Raw genomic sequence first — 24,168 nt, 5'->3', positions numbered from 1 at the left:
TCTTTTGGCATGATTAATGTCCATTAGATGGCATGCATTGTTTTTTATAATCAACTATGGTTTTCATGGATTTGAGGAGCTTCTATGCTTTTCTCCATGGTTTTATAAGGATCTTTTGATCTTTTGGATAATTTCTCGTGCTTTGAGGGTAGCATTTTCCTTCATTTTTTGCACATAATTTTGGACTATGTTCCTTGTACTCTTGTACATATTCCAACTCGGATACCTAGTTGTTTATGTATCTAGGTGAGTTATTTTTTTTACCCCAACTTTAGTGTGTTTATTGGGAGTAGTTATCATTAGAAAGGCGCCAATAATTCAATTATGTGGTCTCAGGATTATAGAGACAGATTTTAGTATGTGAAAGTCTAGGATAAGGCCATCTTATTCCTTTTATACAGGATTTTATTCATATTTCCTAGACGGCATACTAGGGAGTTTAAAATTGTTAACGTGTGTATGGTTGGTATCATGGTGGTATGGGGCACTAGCAATCCCTCACATATATTATTTTATGGGATAATTATCGTATTTTGAGGCCCTAGAAAATTAGAAAAAAATCATGATAATTCTTTTTCTTGAGAATTTAATATTTTCGAGGGTTATTTAATGTTGAAGTATGTTTTTTCGTGCTGACATTAGATAGACGCGGGTTATTCGCATATTATTAATATGATTATACCTCGTATTAGTGGTTATTTCGGTTTGGATTAATTCTAAATGATATTTTCATGACTTTTACCATTGTTTAGCCATTCTTTTTGGACATGTTCCTTAATTTCTTCAATGATGGCTAGAACCTATGTTCAAAGTGTGTTTCACCTTTGAAACTTTTCCATGATAATTTATTTTGCACTTATTTAAGTGTGGTCTATGCTTAATTTCATAAGCCTAAGACAAATTCTATCATGGGTTAGTTGATCTGTTTGTTTTGGTGGATTTTATTGGATGTTTTCTAACTTTTATTTGGACTCATCAAGTTTTGCCTAGTTGGGACGCCGATAATTCCATGAGCAGATGTGGGGTACATCGGGCCGCCGATGGATACCTAGTTCCTGTTGTTATAATGCCATGTTTTCCTATGTTATTCTGAATGGTTTACAATGAGGAAACTACTTTGAGTATGAATTCCTATGATCATCCGCAGTCTGATGGTGGGAAAACAGAGCATATGAATCAGATTGTACAGGATATGCTTCGTGCATATGTCTCTGGAAAATCATCAAATTTGGAAAAATATCTTCCAATGATGGAATTTGCCTATAATAGTTCTAAACATACGGCTATTGGTTTTAGTCCGTGCATACTTATGTATGTGTATCAACCCAGGGCACCCATTGATATATCGGTCTCATGTATGGGTATTCAACCCAGGACACCTAACTATTGATATCGGTCTTAAAGGACATCAAGCTTGATGCATCGAGGGATTTCTTGCATGATATGTAGGAAATGCTGACCGAAGCTCGGGATTCAGGAGTGCTCAGGATAGGGCGTGGTTCTATGCTGATATAGAGGACACTCAACTTGGTCTTTTGAACCAGGAGCATTGGTTTATTTAAAAGTTCCTAAAGATTTTCAAACTTTGTCACAAAAGAAAAATGCTCGAATTTATCTCCTAGGTCTATTTCGATTTATACATCGGATTAGCACGGTTGCATATGAACTTAAACTACCTCGACGTGTTAGAGTTCGTCCAGTCTTTCATATCAATAGATTGAAAGGGAATCTGGGAGGTGAGGATAACATAGTTACTCCTCAAGAACTCATTGAAGTTGAAGAATTATCCTATGTTCCACATGAACCTCATAAGGTACTTGAATTCAGGGAAAGGAAACTTTGTAGTTAACTAATCCCTAAGGTTAAAATTAGGTGGAAAGATAGAGAAATAGAGGATTCGACTTGGGAGTCGGTTGAGATTGTTCAGCGCAGTTCTCCTTCTTTTTATTGCAAGAGTACAATGTTTTCAGAGACGGGAAGTATGTTATATGCACATTTTGTGTGCATATACTAGGAGGCTAACCCACATTAGACTTGTGAGCATGGGAGCATGGGAACAAGCTCTAGTGGAGCATGGGTTAGGACTAACCTTAAGGGTTAAGGTTAGGGTTAGGCATCCAAGGGTCACACATGGAAAATAGAGAGTCAAGAGTCACTTGAGGGCCCTCCTATATAATAGGGGCATGGGGCACACTCAAGGGAGGCTTGGGCTATGGTCTATTGATGTTATGGTGAGGCTAGGTTATGTTATGTTCTCTTGTGTTGTAGAGCATCATAACTACTCACCTACCATTTCATACTATAGCTACATGATGCTGCTGGATTGGAGTTATACCTCTTTATGGTATGGGACATCAAAGTAAAGGTATGATGTACTTCATTATAATTCATGTGTGCATCCCTTGGGCTTGGGGGTGGTCGGGTGGATGAGTTTATACTTGATTTATGCATGTTTATGCATAACAATTATCTAGAGAGATCTTAGGGTTTTAACAATCTTCTCCCTCTTATCACCTCACCATGGAGTCGATATCTCTCTATCCAAATAAATGATAGCTAAAGCAACTATTAATTCTTCTTATGGACTTACAGGCACACACATAGGTAGCATCAATGTCTAAAATTAGTGTGTGCTACTACTATTGCTTAGAGCTACATTTTTGGAGAAACACATAATAGTGCTTCAACAAAGATCAAATTGTCGACATTCCTTTGATACCAGGGGTGTTACATTTTTGGAGAAAAACATAATAGTGCTAACAAGATCAAATTGTCGATATTCCTTTGATACCAAGGGGTTTTCAACACCTTTGAATTTATTTCCGGCCTCAATTTTACAAATGGTGGCCTGTAGTCACTCTTGTAGATGCGTCACCTCAACCCTGTGCGTAGTTACAGTGATGTCTTTTGGTAAAGTGAGATTAATGAATTTAGTCATTAATATTTTTTTAGCATCTTTTTTATATTATTGTGAAGGTTTAGACACTACTCTTGGACTAATTATCCAAGAGGTAAGACCTACCCAAAGTCATGTCCAACCCCAAAGTTAATAAATTTGAGGGGTATAACTTTTATACTTGGAAGACAAAGATCAAATTTACTCTAATGATAAAGGGCTATGGTGGGGAGTTGCAAATGGCAAGAAAAAAATGCCTATAACCAGGGAGGAGAAGGCCATTTGGATAAGCAAAGATGAGACGACATTGGCAATTGCCTTGGGTCTCAGTGATAAATATATCCATCATCATATAGATGGAAAGGATACCTCTTATGAAGCCTAGAATTCTCTAGGCACATTATTTGGGGCTCAGTCAAAGCATGTAATGATTACTCTTCTCATAAAGTTTTTTAAACTGAAAAAGAATCTAGGTGATTCTCTTTGTTATGGCTCATCCTAACCCCTCTTGAAACGCATCCAATAAGAGATTACCTAGTGAACCACAAGTGTTGTGAGGATCTTTCCAATGGCTGAGCTCATAACCCTTGAGGTCTCCAAGCTCTCCCATTCCTTGAGAAGCAATTCCACCACACCTCCCATGAGTGTTGTCACACCACCGCATTGCACTACCTTTACTCGTCCCTCCTCTCACCTCACATCACTCACACACACTCACTAGCATGCATGAGAGAGAGAGAGATTAGCAAGAGTAAGACTCTATTGCACAATGGGAGAGTCCGTTGTATTATGAGACAAATTCACTAATATACACAGCCATAAGTATTCACACTCACTTAAATTGTGGCTAGCCAGGCACTTTAGGCTCATAAGAGGCATAATGCTATTACAATGACTACTCTCACAATATATCCATGAAGTAAATCATGTGGGACTTCATCCTACATGTTGCCACATGCTCTTGAAGCGGGAATCACCATAAATACTCTGTCACACCATCACGGCCTCCCGTTCAAGTTGTAGATATGGACACCATTGCTTCATATCTTGAATGTATGACCCATTGGTGTATCTACCTTGACTCCTTGATGTAGTATAATGGTGGTAGCTCTTGTTAACTCTAGGAATGGGTTAACTTTTCTCCCTTCTTCCTAATGGCGATCACGTCCTTATGATTGTGTTGAAGACCTTTGTGTGGGGAGAAAGAACATGCTTGTAGATTGTCTTGATGATTGACGTTCTATGGTCTTTTGTTCATATAGACTCTTATTGAACTGCTTTGTGTTGAAGTAGCCACTTGGTGGTGAGGATTGAAAGAATTATGTCAACTTGCAAGGCTAATATAGATATCTTCACCAAGGATTAAAGATCGTTGATTTGTGAAGATGGTAGCATCGTTTGGAGAGGTTTGAAATTTGAAAGAAAGTTCAAGGCGATGGATTGTACCATTGACCAGGCTTTTTCCCACCATGCCCCCCCAGCTAGAGATGTACTTGGATGTTGTTGACGGTAAATGTCCTCGAGTGCATGAGTATGGATATGTACTCATGGAGCAGCTACTACATTAACATAGCCAAAAGGATAGTAAGCGATAAGCTTAACAAGATATAATGGGGCTATTGAAGATCCTTGGGAGTTTCCATATGCGCTACTCCCTTGTTTTTGTGTGTTTTTTTTTAAGCTACCACCTTGCAAGCAATCCATTCTTGTGGCTAGTCTCTTTTTTGAGAGAATAGGTTCTTATATCTGCCACGTAGCTTTTCACTTGTGGCTAGTCTCTTTTTTGAGAGAATAGGTTTTTATACCTACCACGTAGCTTTTCACTTAAGTGAGCCTTGCTTAATACACTTAGAACTCTCATTTAGAACCCACAATGGCTTAAAACGATTTACATTGCACTTCGGCACAAAAATATGAAAAAATTATGTGCGTCTTTATGTTCCCATGGCTACAATCCCGCTCTCTTGCATTAATTGCTTCCGGCCTCCTTCCATAATCCTTGTTCCCGTGAGTGTTCCCGTGGAACATTCCCCCCTTCCTAAATCGTGCACGTCCTCGGGCGCGGTAGAAGCAAAAGCTGCAAAAAACAATGGAAGACAAGTAAAGCCTTTTATTGAAAAAAAACCAGTAATGACAATCTCACACGGGAGCATGCAAGTGAAAGGCCGATTAGAGTTTTAAAGAGTGCTAAAAGAAGTGAGTAAAGACTAGTCAAAGTGAGACTAAGATAGTGCTATGCAAAGGCAAGTGTGCTTGTACACCGCAGGTTATGACCACAGTCTCAATGTCCTACAAGTGTTTAAGTTATTCCTAAGTGGCAACCCTACTCCTAAATAATATGAGCAATGGTGATTAGACCTTTCTTTCTTTCTTTCTTTCTTTCTTTTTTTTTTGTGTATGTGTGTGTGTGTAAAAGATGATAAAGAGGAAGGTTCCATCCCAATGAGACCCAAGCAATGGCCAAGAGACCTTCGCCAAGAGAATCTAAAGGCCGCTAAGTATCTCAAGGGCGACAGACCCTTTTCTTTCTTTTTGACATGAGGGCATCGGTCTCGACGGCCCATAATGTACCCCAGAGTCCTACCAGCATCTATCAAGGCGATATCGTCCTTGAAGGTCTTCTTCTTAATCTTTTAGATGTCAGTGTTCACCCCATGGAAACCAAGGCATCATCCCCAAGGTACTAAGACAACCCAAGGTCCTACAAAGCATTCCACATGGCCGTAGACACGTCATGTCTCGATTCACTTGTATATATTTTTTAGGGCATGAGTTTCGTAAATTAATCGTAGCACCTAGCCCATACCTAAGAGGTAGCTACCACTAGGGATAACTAATATACTTCGAGAGCATAAGAACTTGGCATACTTCGTTGGCATATATCTTACACCGTCTTCAAATAGAAATACCTCGTACTAAGTCCTCTAAGAATGTAGAAATCACTCACCACATAGTAACAACTAATTTAAAACTTAAACCAGCCAACTGTGTGTGAACATGCAAACAATATATGCAAAAGTGAAAAGCACATAAAGAACAAAAGATTATGATTTGAATACACTTGTTGTAGTGCTCGTTGATGTTTTGTTGTGCGTTTTCATTGATGCATTGCTGATGTTGTGCAGATTGCTTCTCTTTGCTCTTTGTAGGCATTGCATGTCTCCCCCTTCCTAATTTGTGTGCACGGTAGGTGGACTATTGGGGCGTGTTTGTTTAGCTAAGATCTCTGCAAAATGTCTTATTAACAAACAAGAAAAGAAAAGAAAAGAATAAAATTTGTTATTGGTGCCAATCACCGAATATAGCTGAGGGAAAAAACCTATAAGTGGGAGAAAAGTGCCCTGGCTTGTTGATCTTATTGTGGAGTTGATGAGCTTACCCTTGCATTGGTGGTGGATCCATGTCCACTTCTGCTGGAAAGATGGTATCAATCACTTCAGGATGCAAGGACAACTCTGTACAAAAGTCGGCCTCTGGAGAAGGTGGTAGAGGAAGGAGTGCTTCCTCGCTAAAATATGGCATTGGTTCTATGGGAAGGTTAAGCAGACAATTCCGATTTTGGAATTGCTCAATATAGGGACTCATAGTGATCCAAAATTGACATGTTGAGGCTGGGGGAAGGAGGGCTTGCAAGATAGGTGGTTGCAAGTCATTTATGCATGTATCCCTCCATTGTTGTGCTTGAACCTCCTCAGGTAATCTAAGTTGATTTGGTCCTCGGTCTGGTACTCTCACATCAAGAAGGTTATGGCGTTGGGGTGTAATTCCCACAATTTGTTTCATTAAACCCGTGCCATATCGTCGAAAGTAAGAGCGGCATAGCCAACAAATGTGTAAAGCTTCTCCTAATACGAGTCGTGCACACTCTTGACAATGTGGAAATGGATGATGCTGTTGATAGAATAAAGTGACAAAGTGATACCCACAGTAAATTTCACCTACGGGAGCATAAAAGTACCTAGAATGAGTTTGAAAAGGAGGAGCACCACTATAACCCCCGCGATGTTCAGGTTGAGTACTATCAGGGTCAATCCATGGTGGACATGTGTCTCGCCACGTATCTATTAGGAGGTATCTGGGCGTAGAATAATGAAATTTAGAAACTTCAAACTTTATACACTCATATCCATCATTACAATCCCTATCAAAAACAATGTAGATAAGATCATCTCAAAAAGAACACAATCCTGTAAAGGCATAAGGAACCACATTAGTAAAAGTGAGACTATTCAAACACTGATCTACCAAACAATTGTAGTGTTAATGCCTTACCTTTGGTTTTGGGTATGTCCTTCTTAAGAGGTGGGAAGGTTAGAAATTGTCGAGGAATTTGAGCAAGATAAGAGGATTTAGGCAGTGAAGTGCTAGAATCTATGCTCAAAGGAGACTCATGTAAAGTTGGATTTGTCTTAGGTACACAAGTTGATGCTGGAATTGTGTAACAAGGAGAAATTGGGACAACTGGTGATTCAATACATGTTTGGAGAAGGTCAACACAAGTAGATTTGTAGGTGCTATTACAACCACCTATCCTATCTTGAAGAGGTTTTCATGAAAAACCAAGAGTGGCTTTTGGAATCTTATTGATACACTCTTCTGGCTCTAGCAAACCATGGCATTTGGGAAGCCAAAGTGCTGTTGCACCCTCACAATAGCCTTGTTCTTTAAGAACATGCTTTGGGATCCAATGAGTAACAATCTGAGGTTTAGGCTTGGAAAAGATATGCTTTTTAGGAGGTTTAGCAACTAGGCTAGATGGTACAAGTTTGTACGCATCTTTGGGTAGCCAAATTGACAATTCCTTCTTGCTTGGCCTTTTTTGAGCAGTGACTAGAGTAGTTGGAACATGCCAGCCATGGCCCTCATTTGAGGACTCATCGATTATCCACATCATTTGTCTTGGAGCTTGAAGAGCAGCTGAAAGTGGGTTGTGTAAGGTAGAACTACCACCCTTTTGACATGATAAAACTCGGGGAGCAGCAGATCCCAAGATGCAATCAGAATCAATTTGCAATTTGTATTGTCTATTCTTCCAATCTAATGAACAATTGGTAGCACTTAACCACGATTGACCAAGAACAGCCTCGACCACTGCCTTGGACTTACTAGCCACATAAAAGGGAACTGACATCAGATTTTGGTGATCCTAAATGGACATCATAATGACACATTTTCCCTCTATAGGGTTATCTTCACCTGAGAAGCTTCGTAAGTCAATAGGAATGTGCACAAGTGTTGGTTGTCCCAAGGCTACCCATGTGTCAAATGAGAGAACATTATAATCTGCAGCACCAGAGTCAATTAAGGCAGAGACAAAGTAGGTAGTCTCATGAAGATGAAGACACACGTGAATAATGAAAGGATCGACATATTGTTCATCAGTAGCCAACTGTAAGGTCAACACAGAAGCCTTGCGATGCTCCTTGGCTTTTGAAACTCTAGCTTTAGCTTCTTCTTGAGCCTGACGTTTAAGTAGGTCATGTGCTTCTTTCCGTGTGTGGGCAGCATGCATTTGTTGAAGCATGGCTTCAGTTAATGGTTCATTGTATTTCTTGAGACAACTTCCATTAATGAAGTTAGGCATTTGCTCACCTACTAGTGTCTCTAAACGCACTGCACCACTAGGAGTAAGCTCATTAATCACAAAGGGTCCTAAGCCACGTTTCTTGAGCTTTCGCTTATGCTTCTTAAGTGTGTACAAGAGCACAAGGTCCCCTTTTTTGAATCGGCCAGTTGTTACATTTCGATCATACCATTGCTTTTGTCTCCTCTTCTCGGCATACATCCTCATTACTACCAATAAGCGGGTCTCATCAAGATTTTCCAATTCATCAATGCGTTGAGAAAGCTCATGACCAGTCCAGTCCAATTGTTTAGCAACTCGTAGAGTAGGTACAAGAAATTCAATGGGAAGAATTGCATCTAGCCCAAAAGCAAGCTCAAATGGAGTTGTGCCCACAGATGTTTTATAGGCTGTTCTATATGCCCAAAGAACTGAGTGCAACTTTTGCTCCCAATCAATCCTATGTCCCTCAACAATCTTTGTGAGTGCTGTGCAGAGAATCTTGTTAGTACTCTCAGCTTGACCATTGGTCTGGGGATGATATGGTGCAGAACGCTTGTGAATTACCAGAAATTCTTGAAGTAAAAACTCTATGACCTCATTCACAAAGTGCACACCTTGATCACTAACGATTTCAATAGGTAAGCCATAGCGTGTAAACACGTACTCATACAAGAACTTGGCTGTGGTTTTGGCATCATTTTTTATTGTAGCCTTTGCCTCTACCCATTTGGTCAAATAGTCAGTTGCGACTATAATATATTCGGCATGCGTGTGACAAGCTGGAGGTTTAATGGGACCGACAAAATCAATACCCCATTTGGCAAAAGCACGTGTGCTTAACATAGGCCGCAATGGCATATTGTCCTTTGTGATGGGAGGTTTGGCCCTTTGACAGTCGTCACAACGTTTTACATATTCTTCGGCATCCATTTGTAAGGTTGGCCACCAAAGCCCAGACCACCTAATCAACTTAGATGTGGTATTGCTCGAAGTGTCCACCCCCAACACCTGCATGTGCATGAGTCAAGATTTTCAAGTAGCATACACACATGCGCAAGTTGCCATCCTTGCCCCTCTTGTAGAGTTGGCCCTCTATCAGCATATAGTTGGCCGCTTCAACTTCAATAGCACGCTTTCGATATTTAGGAATTGTTCGATCAGTATGACCATGCTGAAGATAGTCCACAATATACTTACTCCAACTTGGTGTAGTTGAAATTTGGAATAATGTGACATTATGAATTGGTTGTTGAATATGACATGAAGCACAGTTACGAGCAAATTTTTCAGCATCCACATGCATGGTAGGCCACCATTGCCCATCCTGAGTTATACGTCACACACAAGTAGTAGCTGATGCATGGATTCCACCAATACCCTCATGTGTCCATTCCAAGATCTCCTCATATTGGTCAGGGTTAGGTATAAGCCGCAACACTCCATCATTACCCTGACGATATAATCTCCCTAAGATTAACTTGAATGGTCGCTATAGGTCTACATTAGGACCCGCTAGTTGTATCTGCCCACTTGTCAAAATTTCTAAGATGGGTTCAGACCATTTAGGAGCTGTCTCTACAAGGAAAAGTGTTGAATCTAACATATCATCATCCACACCCATAGGAGCTTCTCCAGAGGTGATTCGAGACAAATGATCTGCCCTAAGATGAGTTGTTCCTTTTCGGACTGCCACTTCAAAATCAAACTCAAGAAGGAAGACAAACCACCTCACAAACCTTCCAGTTGCACAAGGCTTATTACCAAATATAGCAGTGCTTGATGGTCCACAAAAAATATAAATTTGTTTGCCAAAAGGTAATGGTGAAACTTTTTCACTGCATGGACAAACCTTCTCTTTCTGTTGTGGTATAATTCTTCTCAGCATTGTTCAACTGTCGACGACTAGCATATGAGATTGGGAAATCCTTATTATGTTCTCCCGATTGAGCCAAAATACATCCAATTGCAAAGTTTGAAGCATCAATATGGACATGAAAGATTTGGTTCCAATCTGGTGCTCGTAAGATGGGTGCCGACACTAATGCTTGCTTCAACTTTTCAAAGGATTCCTCACACTCGTCAGTCCAATTAAACTTTACAAGAAGAGCATATAATGGTCTCGCACAGCGTACATGTAGATGAATCGATGATAATAGCCACAATGTCCCATGAATATTTGTATCCCTTTAGGGTTGATAGGCCGAGGTAATGAGACAATGACATTAATTTTATCCATATCTGTTGAAATCCCATTGCAAGAAACAATATGGCCCAAAATTTTCCCTTGTCTTACCATGAATTTGCACTTGTCAGGATTCAAGAATATACGATAAACTTGACACTTTTGAAACACAAGTCTGAGGTGTTCTTTATGATCATCATGCTCTTGTAAGTGAACACATAAATCATCCATGAAGATCTCAAGAAATAGCCTAAGGTACTCTTTGAATACATGACTCATTAACTGCTGAAAGGTTGCAGGTGCATTTGTTAGACGAAATGGCATAACACGATAGGCGAAGATGCCATCTTCAGTAGCAAAGGCTATCTTGTGTTGATCCTTTGGATCAATTGACACTTGATTGTAACTAGAGAATCCATCCAAGAGACTATATGCCTTTTTCCCTGCAACTCATTCCAAAACATGATCCGTGATTGGAAGTGGGTAATGATCACGTACAGTAGCTGCATTTACCTTCTAGATTTACACATACTCGAAGTTTTCCATTTTTCTTGGGCACGACTACAATAGGGGAGACCCATTCAGTGTGTTCAATCTCATAGATAAATTTTGCCTCTAATAGCTTGTCTATTTCTTCTTTTATCTTTCGTGCAAAATTCTCATTGTAAGTATAAGGACGTTGCTTGGAAGGCTTTGCATCCTCTCGCAATGGAATTGTATGCTGACATATGCTTGGATCAACTCCTTTGAGGTCTTTATAACTCCAAGCAAAAACATTGCGATACTCCTTTATTGTTTGAATTAATAACTTCTCCTCATCTAAGGACAAGTCTGTGGCAATCCACATATAGCGAGGCTCTTTTCCTGGCTCAGCGATATCAATTTTTTTTGCATCTTCTGGACCATCATATGAAACCCCTGGCATGCTTGGCTTTTGTCGCATGGGCTGTTAAAGAACAATCTTCCGATCTTGAAGAGTGTACTGTGTGAAGTTGGGGGGAACATTGAGACCTTGTTCTTGTCCACTTGAGTCATCACTAATTGAAGACCATGCAGTTTTGAGCTCTCTTTTGCAATCTTGCATTAGAGTTTTTCATTCAACCTTTATCTTTGCACTTCCGACACTCTCTTTTGAATCTGTTTGTGAGACTTGAGTTTTTGTTTTGGTTTCTTTGTTTTTTTACGATTTTTGCTAAACAGTTTTTAGCTTTTCTCCTGGTTGGAATCCATTTGATCGTTTTACTTGGTCTTTGATACTATCTTGTGCTTGGACATAGTATAGATATCCATTCTTTCCTGAGAAGTGAGGTGGTGGTCGAGAGTGTTCATTCTTAAACTCCTCGTCTTCTTTTTGTATTCTCTCACATCGTTCCCTCTCATCTTGTTTACGGATTCTCTTATGGCTCTTACAGCATTTACGTTTAGGTCAGCTTCGAGGGATCTCTACTTGAACCTCCCTTCCTCTCAAGAGTAGGCGTGCCTTTCCTAACTCTTCCTCGGGGATTATCACATCATCATCAAAATCAGAGTCCCATCCATCTTCCTTATCAACATCATTAGCAGATTCGAGTGTTAAATCCTCCACTGAGACTTCCTCTACATGCAATGCTGTCATTAGGAATTTTTTGAGGTCATTTTGGGGCCTTGTAAGGAAGTTTGACTAGAATATTCCCTCCAAAAAGGGACATCGGATAAAATTTTTGCAAACGAACTCCAAATTTGTCGTACCTCACATATTTAGATTCTACTCTTCAAAAGCTATCCATTGATATATAACACGATAGGGTTCGGAGAAGGGACAAGATAGATACCTAGAAGATTCCTTTTTGCCTGGGAAAGATTCACGTTATGAATCTTCCCCAGGCAAAAAGGAATCTTCTAGGTATCTATCTTGTCCCTTCTCCGAACCCTATCGTGTTATATATGAATCTTCCCCAGGCAAAAAGGAATCTTCTAGGTATCTATCTTGTCCCTTCTCCGAACCCTATCGTGTTATATATCAATCGATAGCTTTTGAAGAGTAGAATCTAAATATGTGAGGTCCGATAAATTTGGAGTTCGTTTGCAAAAATTTTATCCGGTGCCCCTTTTGGAGGGAATATTCTGGTCAAACTTCCTTACAAGGCCCCAAAATTATCTCAAAAAATTTCTAATGTGTGGATGCATCCCCATAGTACAAATCATCTAGAAGGTCACGTGGTTGTACCATTCATATAGGAATAATGTCATATCCATCTGAGTCACAAAATTGAATTGGCTTAGGTAAAGCACATGTCGATAATGTTGCAAGGACATGACTCCATTCTAGGGGATCAATTAAGTGCTTAGGAAAGGGTTGTAGAATGTATGCCTCATCTGATACACTTCGATTACCCTTAAGTCTCTTAGTGTTGAAATCCTTACATGAGGCTCCACACATCCACAGATCTTCTCGCCCATCTGACAATGTAACTCTTGAGCCCTCAGATGAAGCAGAATCAAACTCATCTATCAGAGACCTTGTTACATCACGATATGAGTGATTCTTTATGTTGACTCTTGTGATGATAGAATCATGTCGGAGGTACAAATAATTGTATCCCCAATCTTGAATCATTTGAAATTGTCGCATGAATGGTCTACCCAATATCACTTCATAGTTTGGATGCTTTCTAAAATCTACTACTGCAAATGTGTGCTCATATTCAATCCCACATGTGGTGACCAATATGTTCTCTAGCAGCCCAATGGGATGTTCTAAGCTTCCATCTGCTAGCTGTAAGCGCATCTTGGTACTTCTAATAGCTGGTTTGCCCCACTATTCCCAAATGGACCTTGTCACAATGCCCACTCCTGCACCACTATCAAGTATTATAGTTGAAGCTACTTTTCGCACTTCTAATGGGAGGTAGCATTTCCCTGATCGTCCTCACAAAATTTTCCTACTTTGTTGATAGGAACTGGCATAACATGCTTTGTGTCAGGGTGTATAGTACAATGAGGGTGACCCTTTTGTAGCAATACCTGCTCTGACAAACATGTGGCAATATCATTCCACAACTCTGGTCGAAGCTTTATCAAATCAAGCAAAGGTAAGGTACAAGCCACTGGTGCTGACAAAATAGCTTGCACGATACCCATATCCATCTCCTTTGTCAACCTTCTATGCATGGAGGGTATCCTCAAGGTTTGAGAATAGTTCTCATATTCTCCCAAATAAGATGGTAAGGTTTTCATTGTATGCTTACTTCTAGGAGAAACAATTGTTTGAACTTCCTCCTGGGTGCTTGGGCTTCTAAAGTTGTTTTCTGTGCCCCTGGTAAAATCCACTTCAGAGAATGGAGGTGAAATAATAGAGGACATATTCTCATTAACTTTCTCATGAACTGCTGCCCACATCTCATTTGCCATGTCCTCATTAGCATCAATAACTTCATCATTGCATGGGAAGGCAAGACTATAGGTGGTGGCAGAATGCCTTCTTTCAATGGGGTGTCAATTGGTGCAGACTTCTCGCTATGTGAGATCAGCTCACTTTTCATTTCCCAACTTGATGACACTTCTGGTATGGTTTCTAAGGTTGGCTTAAGAGAAGTGGGGCCCCGAGGGATAGGTGGAGGTGGGCCCTCAAGTATTGATTGAGCTTCCCTAATGGGTTGCTGATGTACAGCTAGATTGATCTTCTCCTCACTCACGAGGGTTTGGGTATTCTTGAAGCTTCTTGGGTAGCTCAGATAAAGCTGCAATGTGACTTCTATGAGCATCCATGATGGCATCTAGAGTCTCGTTCACCTTATCCACAAAAACAGAACCCCCTGAACTATCCTCGATTATAATAGCCTCATCTTGTTTAGCACTAGGTCCAGGTTGAGGTTGATGCTCCTCATGCACTTTTTGGGATGTAAAAGCTTGATCCTTCATGTTTTGTTTAGAGACTTCTTGAGAGCTAGTGGATGCACTCTTAGTTTTCTTGTTGCGGTTCTTTTTCCTCCTAGTGGTCCTTTTTCTATTAGAATGTAGGGTCTTGTCCACTAGATTTACCTTTGCATCCCTAGTTCGAGGTGTCTCATCAGTCTACATTTCGTGTCTGTGATCTAGTCATGACTCTAAGTGGCACAACATCCTCATTCTCTGCGATGGAACTGCCTCTACAAAGTTGAGTGAGACCTTTGGTTGAGAGGTGCCTTCCTCATGTGGTTTCAACAAATAATCCTTTGGAAAGTGTTCTACACCCTAGACAATATCTTTCAATTGGTGGAAACTTTGGTACTGTTGTATTGGATTGAGCTGCTTGCCTTTGGCGATGTGGACAATCACGAGCCCAATGGGATTCTTCGCACTCATAACAGGGGCCCACTAGTTTGGCTTCTACTTTCCTTTGCTGCCATTGACCTGAGGGGCCTGGAGTCCTAGGTTGCTAGCCGCCTAGCAACATCAAAGAATTTTGTTCCCCCGGTTGAGGCTCCAGTGCTTGGCTTGGATATGCGGGACTTTCAAAGAGATTTTCCTTGGATAAATATGATGCATATTCCTCCTCCACATAGCTTGGGTTTACCAAGTCTCTACACATTTTTGTCGTAGTCAACAAACCTCACAGGAGCAGTCCCAAGAGCAGGAGGTTGAGCTCCAAGTATAGGTCGTGCTTGCTCTTATGCCATCGGTGGCTTACGTTCAAAATTAGTATACTATTGATGCATTTGTGGAGCCACTGCACCCCTTTGCTTCTCATGCTCCTGTCTCATTCTTGCAATGCGAGTACATTCCTGTGTGGTGTGGGTATAATTCCAAGCACAGGCCTGGCACCACTTCTTTGTGGGTTGGTTTGTGACTAGAGGAGAAAAGGTATTACATTCTTTGGTTTTATGGTTACCGCCACATGCTCCACAAAGATGAGGACCTGTAGGTAGTACAATCCTCATTCGCTGCTGCTGTTGTTGTGGCTACATGGGTGGGCGATAGGTTTGTCCCAATCTCCATAGTACTAGGTTAGCTATCTGGTCTGGATTTACTAGTGCGCTAGACCCTGAACTTTGGTCATCACCCCACTGATCTCTAGGTTGCACCTCAGGGCCAGTAACATCTTGGAATTTGAAGTTATCTGTGAAATCCATAGCATCATGGCAACACTCATTGAAATTTGTATGCTTCTTTGCATAGAGATGTGTGTGCAGTGTTGAATTTTTGATTCCTTTTAAGAAGAGAGAAATTAATCGACTCTGGGTGGGCTTCTCATCTTCTGGGCAACGATTAATGTACTGCTTCATCCTATTTACACAGTCTCTAACACTCTTAGTCTCGCCTTGCTTGAAAGAGTAGATGTTTGCTACTGTGTCATGTTGAATCCCCATCAAGGAAAAAGCAGCAATGAATCTCTCTTCCAAAACTCGTAAAGAAGATTTGTCTAAAGCCTCTAGTGCCTGAAACCAAACAAGGGCCTTTTCCTCAAGAGTGAGCCAAAATCCTTTAATTTGCGTATGCTTGTCAGTCACTTGCTCAGCTCGAACTGCTTGCCTAAATGCTACTACATGGTCATATGGATCTCCCGACCCTTCGTACTTCTTTACCAGTTTCTGAAGAGTTGATGGCCTTACTCGTCTTGAATACTCATCATCGGGCCTACGGCCTCTCACTCTCAGTGGTTCCTCTCTTTGGTAAGGTGGTCCATATGCATCCCAAATTGGTGTGGGTCCCCTATTACCTGCCTCACCAACCCCCTCCAAAGATCTTGTTACCCGCATTATAGGAGGTGCATTTATGGGAGGACGAGTTGGCTCCCCTACCCTCCGATGGGTGGTTGCAGGATCAGGGTGCCCAGTTTTGTCCACTCAGGCACCCTGTAAATAGTAAAAAAACAGGCATTTATTTACCTTTAGTGGCCAATCTCTCCTAGCTAACGAAGGAATTTCCTTTCAAGTTCTTTTGTTGGAACGTCACATGCAAATTTGGGAATATAGTTGCATAATCTAATTAAGCATTAGATAGTTAAAAGTCCTCATGTCCTTAGGTACAAGCTCAATGTATACACCATGTCCCAAATTTGGGCTAGTTCCATAAAATTCTAATATCTTTCACATATAAACTCATATGAGATTTCCACTTTGCATCTTAGATCTTCACATAATATAGAGCTTAAATTGATTTTTTGAGAAATTTTTAAGCTATTTGTCTATTTTCTTTAAATATTTCAAGGTCTTTAACGTGTTATAATATATGCCACTTTTTGCACCCACAATAACTACCACTTAAAAATGCATAATCTTGTAGATCAAAAGAGTGGTAGATAGTGAGACATTGGTAGAATGTGATGGTTAGTCAAAATTGCAAATCCAATGGTTTGATTTTTAATGATCTCTTTTCTAAAATTCTTCCAAGCTATCAGAAGGCCTGCAAATACTAATAATCTAATTAGTAAAATTACATTTTTGATGTAAATAATCTAAAACCTATAGGGACTAGTGTACTTGTATTGGTGCATCTATGAAAAAAAATTAGATCACTCTAAGTATGGAAAGATCATTTTTTAATTATCTTATCATATTTCTGGTTAATTTTGATAAATTAGACTAATTTATATTAATTTCAGTTATATTGGGATTAAATTTGAGTGTGTGTATTTTCTATTACTTTCTTGATCTCGTTTGAAGTACCTTTCCCCCCCAAATTTGTTGTCCAAGAATTGTCCCAATCCAGCATAAACTGGACAAAACTGGACACCCTGATCTTGCAACAACCCCGATTGTCATAGTGAGAGAAACGTTGTTGTGGTGTGATCTGTGGTCGCACTTTTGGTGTAGGATAATATCTTGGTGCTAGAGTTGGGCTACTTGCAGTGGTCCACTTTGATGTCGAGAGTCCCTCTCTAGTGAATTCTCATAGGGGAGGAGCAACAGTTTCTCCAAGAAAGGCTGTCTCTCCTGGTTGAGAACACTTCCATGAATAATGGTTGTCCTCTCCACGTGAGCTCACGAATTTCCTTCCAATCTAAGGTTCGGTATTCATTGACCCATTTATCAACGATTCGGTTCTTGGCTTCTCGACTACCACCACAAGTGCTAGAGGAAGATCTAGCTCTGGCAATCTAGTTGTGGCATAATATCCTTCTAAAGAGTCCTTATAGACCTCTTGAAGTGGGTCATCCTGAAAGACCTTTGTCACCGGAATTTGTCGTACAAACTCCCATTGGTTCTCAGCCCCCTGATCCATTTTGCTCTTGCCTTTCCTGTCCCTTTCCAAATTTAGATCTACAAAAAGTAAATCATCTATGGATGGCTTTGAGGACTGGGCATTGGATGGTCCAGGCATGTCCGGCTCAATGAGCCAATCATCTCTAGACTCCCTTGCTCTGGAAGGCTTTGATAAGTCTAAGAACTCACTTTTAGAGAGCTCCCCTAATTTGTTTACATTCTCTGGATGATAGGTGACTTCGTAGCGAACACCATCTCCACCCATGTACATGTTACCCTGGTCATTGACTAGAGGTGCTCTATCAAGCTTTGAGAAAAAGTCTGCGATCTTAACAAGATACCGTTGTTGTGGATCCCTAAAGATCTCAGCTCCTTGAGCATTCGTGTAGACATATTGAAGTCTCACATTGAGTGGTAACCCCATGGTGTCGGCTTCAAATGGATTAAAAGATCTTGTGGGTGTCCTATTTGGGGCTAAGGGATGACTATTTGATGGCCCTAGATTGTCCATAGACAATGAGCTAGTTGTCCTGGAAAGGGTATCAGATTGGGATTTGGAAAAGGTTTCAGCAATATCTATCAAATTTCCTACCCATTGGGTCCCACTTTCCTACGTAGGTACTCTAGAAGGTGCCCTAGACCCTATGGCAGTGTCTATATGACATCCCAACTGCAAGTGCATAAGGTCAAATTTTAAGGTTTTTTTTAATTTATTTTTTTCAAAAAAAATCCAAAAATTTTCAAGCTGGCTCAAACTTTGCCAGAACCCATTTTGAACCCCCTCGAACACATTAGGCCAAAAAAATAGCGTATTTTTCAGAATCGAAAATCGCCTAAAATTTACCAGTTTCCCATACTGACTCACTATGGGAAAATGGTTCCGGGACCGAAATTTCGACGATGCGTGTTTTCTAACTCCTCTCGAAAAGTTAGCTAACCTCCCAATTTTTTGCGACAGAAAATGAAAAATTTTCCAGACCTTTTTTGTTTTTTTCACCCCTTTACTCGGTGCGGTGGCGGTCTTTGTGGTGCGGTATGCGGGTCTCTCCGCACGGTGCGCTGTTCACGCACAGTCGCCTTCTTTTATTATTATTATTTTTTCCCTTTTTTGAAGTGCGTGTGCAGTGAACTAAATGCGTGTGCAGCGAACTTAATACGTGTGCAGTTGTGAGATTTGCAGCAAATTCGAAATGTTCAATCTTCATGTGTGTGTACAGATTTCAGTTTCTCTACAGGTGCAGGTTTAACAGAGAACTAAAATGCAGGCTTAACAGAGATTTAAAATGCAGATGTAGAAAACTAAACTAAGCTAAGAACAGAAAATAAAATGAACATGCAGAAAACTAATACTGTAAAAATTATCCTCAAACAGAATGACAGAAATGCAAAAACAGGCCTCTCGCTTTCGCACACAAATTGAAATTGGCAGGTTTAGCGCCTACCTCCAATCCTTCCCGTGTGTTGAATCCTTGTCCTGACTTCAAGGGAGAAGCATAGCTAGCCAATCGCACTCAAATTGCAAGACAATTAAAGAGAATTTAACAACAGATTAATCTTAAATAAGTACCAAAATTAGTCCCAATGCCTGCTCTCCTATCCAACAGTTTTGCAACCGATTGGAGCTTAACAAGGAGTGGTAGTGTTTGTATGGTGCTCAACTAATGTAGGCACTCTTTCGCTGGCAGCGGCGCCATTGAACAACGGTTCTCTCTACCGTGCAATATAGTGCTCATAGAGTACTACCGATCAACAAATGTGCTGAGAAACACAATGTCAATCCGAGGAACAATGACCCTATCCTCACTGGAAAAGCACATTGGTGCTTGGGTAGCAATATTCCATTTACACCCCAAGATCAAATATGCTTCCAACACATACTCAACCACAAAAAACTTGCAAGTAAGGGGGTTAGTTTCAATATACATTTTATATTCAAAAACATGGCATGTTCAATTCTTGTGTAGGGAATTCTTTCAAGTTGAGCCATGTGTGGGTTAGCCTAACAAATCCCATAACTCGAGGGTCATGAGATTGTGTTCTTGTGTTGGATAAAGTTGTTCTTGTGTTGGATAAAGTTGTTCTTGAGCTGTGGTGATTTTATTGGAAGTTCCAATCCAACCAGAATCCTAGGGATCTTTTCAGTAAGATATGTTGGAAGTTCCAACTCCTCCAAGGTCTCTTCCTCCCGTAATAGCAATTGTACAATGCCTGCATGAGTGTTCAAGGTGACTATTTGCATGGATTCATCAATGGAATACAATGAGTCACATATCCAAGTTCCACCAAGGATGACATCATACTCAAGGGGATCTGTGGGTAACATGGAATCTGAATTCCACATCTCCAGTGATCATTTGAGTAGCATAGCTAAAGTAACCGGGAACTTCAATGTTTTATCCATTGGCTCCTCTTGCAAGACCATTGTCTTTAGGGATGAGTTTAGGTTGTTCCAATGACACCTAAGTGTCTATTGTCATGATGTTATGACAATGATTAACTCAAGGGCTAATCAACGCGCGTTTGTGATGAACATCATTGTTTGTAGGGAAATCTAACCATACCATGATAGAATCTTCAAGAGGAACCATGGATGTTTCAGTTTGTGTTTTAGCTTCAAATCATGTTTCTATTTCATATTCCCATTCACTTTCGTTCTCTTTTTGGCTCTTAGCTATTTCAATAGTACCCAATGTGTACAATGGCACACTTGGTCCTCCGACAATTCTAAATGAGATTTGTTTGGAAAATTTTGAATCCTCACAGCTCTGTTCTATGGAGCTCTTTATGTCTTTGGTATAACTCATGTTGAGACCTTAAAGGTGCAAGTTCTGATGCTATGCTGGTTTCACCACCATGAGAGAAGAGAATTCCTCCAAATGAGGTTTTGAGAGACTACTTTAATTTCGTAAAATTCCTCACATGCTTTCTCAATCGTATAATTCATGTAATCTGTCTCTAATGACTTTTATATAGAAAGTATGTCTTCCTCTTGAAAGGGGAAGCGATACTCCTCTGGGTTTTGTATTTTGGTTTCTTTTTTAGGATTGGCATTATAAGGTTCAATCACAACTGGTGATCCTGTAAGACACTCAACCATGCTAAGCATGCTCTCCTGAGCTTGCCTTTTGCATTTCGCATATGTCATGTGATCATGATTTTCAATTTTTGGTGGTTAGGCGGGTTCTAGTTTTTGGTGGTTAGGCGGGTTCTAGTTTATTGATTGGTCTATTAAGTGCACTGAGTGATGAATCAAAGCTTGTTTCATCCTCACTACATACTCAAACTTGTTTCATCTTCTGACTTTCTTTGGATCGTCAAGTTTTTATTATGTTTGCCCATGTGATGAGATCGAATTTACTTTTTGGATTTTGTATTCTGTATCACACATATGGGTCTTGTGGTTTGAGTGGTGGCCTTTGAAGTGGATGATTTTGCATCATCTATAGCTTCTGGCTTGTTTGGGTTTATGTCCCTGTTTGGGTTTATATCTGACAGATTCCTTTTCCCTGTCCTTTAATTCAACTTTGGTTTCGATAGTTTGTTGCACCTTATTTTTCTTGGGTTTAGAAGGTTTTGGTTTGTATTTTGGTTCTTGCTTTAAAGCATGTTCTTCTACCCATTTTGAAGTGTTTTTTTTGCGATCTTTTTAATTGTTTCTTGTGCCTTGGCTTGTAAGCATGTAAGCACATTCAAGGGTACCGTGGATAATTTTCCATTTTGTACACTTAAGATGTTTCGAGTTGTATTCTGTGAGACAGGTTGCAGTGAGGCAACTCACCTTTTTGGGCAATCCTAGAACATGTGATCAATGCCACATCATTCACACATGGGTTGCAAAGTGTTAGTTAATGTGGGTAGTATGGAAGTATTCCAAATTGTGCAATCGGCCACCTTTTGTGGTCCACAACAATAGAAACACTGAAGTATTCAATTAGTTGCTTCTTGAGCAGTTTCTACCCTTTGGACTATTTCTGCTTGGTGCATGGGAGATGGAAGTTTTGAGTCAATTATTGATGAATTGGGACACTTTGTAGTATCATGACCAGCGATTGGGATGGTCATAGTGATTGCACTAAACACAAGGCATTTCACTCCTCATCTTGTAGAGGCATTAAGGATGTTTGGCTTTGAAGGATCTCATCCTCTCTTAGTAGAGATGTTGATTGAAAGCTTTTAAGCAAGGCTACATAGAATTTAGGGAATGACAATTCTAAGATCGGTCGTTATTTTTCTATTGCTTCACTTGGTTTAGATAAGGAACATCTCGTAGCATGATCATATTCCATCATGTTGTCATCTAAACGTTGTCGTGAAGTGTGCGGTACAGCCAGGAAAGTACGAGACTTCTAGCTGTGAGAGTGAATGTCAAATCTAACAAGGAAACTCACGCACAAAATTTCCCAAGGAGTATTGAACATCACTATTTCCAATGACAAGTACATGTGTCGATTCACCTCAATACATCCTTGATTTCATCCTGATGATTGCACAAAATTGCATACCAAGTGTTTGTTCCTTTACTCACTGACTTCTTTCTTGAAATCCTTTGAACCATTCACATGTAGGCATAACAAGGCCTTCAAATTTTTCCAATATACATGTGGCCAGTAACATCCTTTACATCCAGTGCCATCAAAACCATTATGTCAAGATGCTCTTTTTCACCTGAAAACCTGCCTTAAAATTCTAACATCTCACAAGCAAAAGATAGCATTCGGCATAGCTTTAACATACTCGTAATTTCCAAAATTCATTTGAGTAGAAAGTAAGACCAATTACCCTCGACTTCAATGTATTTTTCACAAATTTCCGAGCTCCAATCCTTTAGCTTTTTTCCCAAGGTCTTTCTATTCACTTCCAAATTCATTTTGTAGAATGGGATATACGATTCTCTCAAATCGTATAAAGTGAGAGTAATTTTAAAGGAAATAAAAAAAAACCACTTAACTGAAGGTTCACGTGCATGGAATTTCTTGATTCATTTCACTAATCGCAAGCTGCACGTCGCCTCTGTTCGATGAAGGTCATGAGAAAAAAAAAACGAAGAGTATCTCCTTCTATAGTACTCAACATTTCCTCCAAATCTAACTCCTACAAGGCACAAATAATTTATGTATTCTTGAAATAAAAAAGACTGGTCGATTGGACGCTGTTCCCTTTTTTCTGCAAAATTTTTTCCTCTCTGGTTCTCGCCGCCGTCTGCCTCTGGTTTTCTCTCTTTTTCCCGCGGGGAAATCGTGCTTACACCACACTTTTGCAGCTATTCATCCGGAATTTTCCATTTTCAAAAGCTGCGCTCGCATTTCTCTTCCATACTATCTAGAAAATTCCAAATAAAAGAAATATATTTCTTTTCCACGTACGCTGCCACCCTTAGTGTATTGCTTCTAACCTTAGCATTAAGGTTAAAATTCTCAATGCAAGGCATAACCTTAGCATTAAGGTTAAAGTTCTCAATGCAAGGCAGTTCATTTAATTTTATTCCCCGGCATTCAACAAATTCTTCGGCACTGTAATGTCCATTGAATCTCTATTACTCTTGATGCCTCCGTAGTGTATAAATCATCATATTGGCCATGTGATTTATAGACTCCCCAATTGTTCATTCAAGTATTTTCCCATATCTTCATAAATACATTCCTTTGTGCATTGAGATGCCCTCATGTTTGCATTCCATAAGAGGTATTCACTGATTTGACCCAATCGATACCATTTAAAAGCTACCACACATTATGCACATGGGAAGCCATTAACATCATTAACTTATCCCTTTGGCGTGCCACTCATACCATCATATATAACTGGCTGTTTCTAACTTACCCATGGGCTCTGAGTAACAGCAGAACCATCACCCTCCACACTCATATACAGAAACTCCTAGATCTGGCTCAGCCTCAGCTTATCTTATTGAACCTCATTTACAATATGAACATATGTACATGGCATCATATAATGACTCGTCATGGCACATAACCTCATGCATATGGATGTGTATTTGATGGCCTCACATGCACGGTTTAACATCATAGACGTGCCATGGCACGACATCCACCTCCTCTAAACCTGCACATCCTCTGGTATGTGCCAAATCATCATCAAGGTCCACATATAACTGGATGTCGTCTTCATCTTCTGTAGTTCCAGGAAGATCATCCTCTTCCTCTTCAACCATATCCATACTACCACTGTCAAGCCTCTCATCCTGAATCTCTTGTGAATCAAAAGGATCATTATCATGCCTTCTTTTAAATATCTTGATTCTTTTGCCAGCCACAAGATTCTTTATTTCTGTTCCATCAAGCTCACACAGAGTATACGTGGCATTTCCATGCACATGCTTGACAATGTAAGGGCCAAACCA

At 40.1% G+C, this 24,168-nt stretch overlaps 1 protein-coding gene across 3 annotated transcripts in view; it reads right to left on the bottom strand.

The window, feature by feature from the left end:
- Window positions 1–24,168, bottom strand: part of LOC147617888 (pterocarpan synthase 1-like) — a 213,923-nt gene that overhangs the window by 48,778 nt on the left and 140,977 nt on the right. The gene's annotated exons all lie outside the window — the stretch shown is intronic.

This window comes from Cibotium barometz, chromosome 36 (genome assembly GCF_041138505.1).
Source record: "Cibotium barometz isolate CiBa-2024 chromosome 36, ASM4113850v1, whole genome shotgun sequence".
NCBI lineage: Eukaryota > Viridiplantae > Streptophyta > Polypodiopsida > Cyatheales > Cibotiaceae > Cibotium > Cibotium barometz.
This window is presented reverse-complemented; position numbering and strand designations above follow the sequence as displayed.